General features: G+C 45.7%; 1 long non-coding RNA gene across 1 annotated transcript; it reads left to right on the top strand.

Annotated features, from left to right (window-relative positions):
- Positions 1-7: 7 nt before the first annotated feature.
- LOC116216701 lies at positions 8-2,441 on the top strand. The gene is made up of 2 exons (XR_004160007.1): positions 8-998; positions 1,826-2,441. It is a non-coding gene; the product is annotated as an uncharacterized LOC116216701 (long non-coding RNA).
- Positions 2,442-3,839: the final 1,398 nt, after the last annotated feature.

Below are 3,839 nucleotides of genomic sequence, written 5' to 3'. Positions count from 1 at the left end.
AAGTAGTTCTCTGCTTTTCATTTATGTAATTTTAATGTTCTGGCCCAATTTTGTCCTTCTTCTAAGGAAAATGGCTTGCAGGCAGAGCCCTTTGATCCTCGGTTTCACCCTGCAATCGGTACTGGCTGAGCTCTGGGATCTATTTGTGCTGGAAATGCGACCGGCTCTTCGTAACACTGTGTTGCTACTTTCATGAATGAGTAAGGCAGCGTTGCCAAGTAGGCATGCTTCGTTTTTGCCTTTACTTATTTATTTTTTTAATGAATATGCCCGGATTTCATTATTAAACCCTGTGGCAGCTGTGTGAAGACATGTTTTCCATGGGTGTACCCTGACATATCTCAGTAAAGCGTGATTTCTGGAGAGGATAATGTGTGCTAGCACTGTGATTCTAGCTGAACCACTTACCGGATGAGTGGGAAGACCAAGCTATTCTTACAGCAAGCTCCTGGGGCTGAGAGAAGCGTGTGCCAGCTGTATTATTATGCCTCTAATTATTTATTTTAGTTTGCAGAATGTCACGTGCAAACTGCACCTGAAACGTTTTATGGTATAAAAGCTCAGCTTCGTGCAGACATCCCAATTCACAGCCCAGAGTTGCTGCCTGCTGGAGGAGCTCTGTGATTCCTGGGAAAGCTTTTGGGGTCTGCGGGTTTGAAGGTCACTTGGCCAAGGGAACGGGGCACCCTGGCTCTGTCCCATTGGAAGTAGTGAGGCATCAAGGTTAGCCTTTAAATCCGGTTGGAAATTAAAGCAGCTGGCTTTATGAGGAGGCGTAGCTGGCTGGGAGGGCAGAAGTGGCAGGGTGGGAGCATGCTGCTCACCTGCAGGGTTTCTGGGTGGAGCACGAGTGAGGTGTTGGTCATGGGCCATAAAGCTGTTCCTTGATTTAGTGCCTGAGAGGCTGCTGAGCGCTCTGCCCGGCTCTCCTGCAACCCATACACAGGGTGCCTTGAAAGCAGCAGGTGTGAGCCTTCCAAGCCTCTTCTACATCTCAGGTATGAATAAAAGAGCCTTGCTTTGGGGTTGAGGGAGGTGTTGCTGCATGCCCTGTAGTTCTGAGAATATACAGACTCAGTGGGGATCGGGCGTACTTCCAGGCAATTGCTTCTGTCATTCTGGTTTACCAGCTGTATCTTTAGGCAGTAATTTCTGTTTTGTACATGTGATAATTTCTTTAATTAGTTGAAAGCTGGAGTTGAGCTCCATTCTAGAGTTAGGTATTTTGGGTGCTGTATCATAAATCAAAGTAAACACATTCAAAAACGGAGAAAAATAAGTTAAGAGGAATTGAAACTCGCTGTTACTCTTAATAGGCTGGGCTTTTTTCCAAAAAAAGTCAATAACAGCTCAACTTCAGTGGAAGGTCAGGTTTTAAAATGCGGTCTCACAGCCAAAATTTAATTGGGTGAAAGTAATGAAAACAGCATGTGACCAGTGAGAGATTTTTGAAATGACTTCTATGTAAGTTGTTACAAATTGGAACATTTTTCCTTTTGACTTCTTTGTCAGGCTTTTGTCAGAAAGAAAAACTAGAAAAAAATATCAAGATACATTTAATTTAGTGTATGAATCTTTTCTTTTGTTAGAGGCATCATACAGTGACCCTTTGGCTTTTCTGTACAAGAACAGCAAACCTGCTAAGTGCTTTCTGCACGAGGGTCACGCAGGTGGGAGCAGGTTGCCCACAGAGGCAATGGGACCTCTGTCCTTGTGGTGTCCAAGACAGACTCCCCCAGCTCTGGAGGGCTGGAGGTTGGACTGCAGGCAGCTTTTCAACCAGCACCCAGGGGATGTTATGACATTCTCTTTCTTCTTTGCACAGAGACTGAAGCAGCTTCACAGAAAGGACTTGGAGGCTTGAGGCAAGGGTCCAGGGGTGTAGGATGTAAATATCTAGTTAAAGCAATTCAGTATTTATTGGAAGGGGGGGGAAATTTGCCAAGCTTAGAGTTTTGATTCTGCTGATGGTATTACTGAGTGTTTTGCAAGTGATATAAGTAGGCTTATGGTGAGGCTGAATATGCCTTATCACAGATAAGCACTGAGATGGCATTTTGCAGCTGGCTGGGAGGCCTGAAGTTTAGTGTCAGGGCATCGGTGCTGGAAGGAAAGAGCACCTAGAACAGCTGCTGCCCCATCCACTCCAGAGCCTGCGGACGGAGCCAGAGAGGCTCTTCGTGTTCAGGAAGCTGTGCCCTGGTGAAAACAACAACAGAACCCACCGCTGCCTGTCCTCGGGGATTGCAAGCCACAGCAGTGTTGGATAACCTTGAACTGCAAGCCGGATCCCATGGCCTGATGTGAACTCTGTTTATCCCTGCATGTTGCTTTTGTTCTGCCGTTCACTTAGAGTTGTGAACATCAGGTTTTTTGTCAAATACATCTGCTTCTGAGATGCCTAAGGTACCCCCACTTCAAAGAAAGCTTTTGTAGGCAGAGGACGTGTCTGTGTCATTCATTCTCTACCAGTGCTTGTCTCTTCACTTTTTGCAGAAGGAAAGATCTCAGAACTGACGTATGTAAGCTGCGCAGCGCACGACTTTTCCATTTAGCATTGCCTGTAGGGAAAAGTACACTCTGTGTTCCCTAGTTTTTATTCTCTCTTTCCTCTTCTGCTCTCTCAGTTGCATTCAGCCATTAATGGATATCGGTACAACATTGTATTTCCTCACAAGTGTGCACTGCAGGGGATGGCTGGTTTAGGTAGATGGCCTTAAGCAGTAATACAGCACTGAATGCACCACTCTCCTTTATGTCTGTGTACCCAAAATATTTTCAGTTCCCATTTTACAGGCAAGGCTCTTAGTCATGGATTGGGAAAAGTATGAAGGCATGACTCCTGGTTGGAACATGAGACAGAGGGATTTGGGCATTCCATGTGGGTGCTGGGGTGCGTGCTGAGCTATCCTTTACTCTTCTTCCACAAGGTCAGATTCAGATTTGGCTTCAGTAGGATGATGTCCCATTTTCTTCACCCACTCTGCACTCTTTCCATGGGTGTCTGATGAATGATTACTTCTGTGACGTGGCAGCATCATGCCTTGCTCCCAGCAGCCATCAGCAGCCTGGAAGCAGCTTTCTGTGCTGCTGGCTAATGATGCATGTCTTACAACATCATGTGCTATCGCTTCACTTTGAGTTGCAGGGTTCAGATACCACTGAGACGTGATGGAGGAAAGGTAGGAAGTGGATTGCGGCTTTGCAATTAAACACAAGATCAGCTTAGGCAGAGATGACAGGAAACACCAAAATAATTTCAGCAGTAAGGCTGTGCTGTCACGCTGTGGGATATCAGGCCTTTAAGCACTTTTGGGTTTTGTACATTTCAAAGTTTTTAATTAAAATCCCATATTCTGCATCTTCTTAGTCCTTATACAGTCTGGATGTGCGGGATGAGGTAATTAAAGGTTTCAAAGTCAATTACAAAGTGTCATATCCTAATTTTTAAGTACCTGACTTTGTACCCTAAATGGAGGGAGGATTTAGGTTGGATGTGAGGGGGAAGTTGTTTGCTGTGAGAGTGGTGAGGTGCTGGAACAGCTGCCCAGAGAGGCTGTGGATGCCCCGTCCGTCCCTGGAGGTGTTCAAGGCCAGGTTGGATGGGGCCCTGGGCAGCCTGGGCTGCTGTGAAATGTGGAGGTTGGTGGCCCTGCATGTGGTGGGGGTTGGAGCTTCATCATCCTTGTGGTTGCTCCCAACCATTCTGTGATTCTATGAAATGAGATCTCCTTTTCCAATTAAACTTTCCAATTAAAAATGCCATATATATAGTTAGTACAGATTCCTACAGGCTGAATCTAGAATAGGTTTGTGGGGCTATTTTTCAGTCATTGTAT

This window comes from Meleagris gallopavo, chromosome 5, assembly GCF_000146605.3.
Source record: "Meleagris gallopavo isolate NT-WF06-2002-E0010 breed Aviagen turkey brand Nicholas breeding stock chromosome 5, Turkey_5.1, whole genome shotgun sequence".
NCBI classification, from domain to species: Eukaryota; Metazoa; Chordata; class Aves; order Galliformes; family Phasianidae; genus Meleagris; species Meleagris gallopavo.
This window is presented reverse-complemented; position numbering and strand designations above follow the sequence as displayed.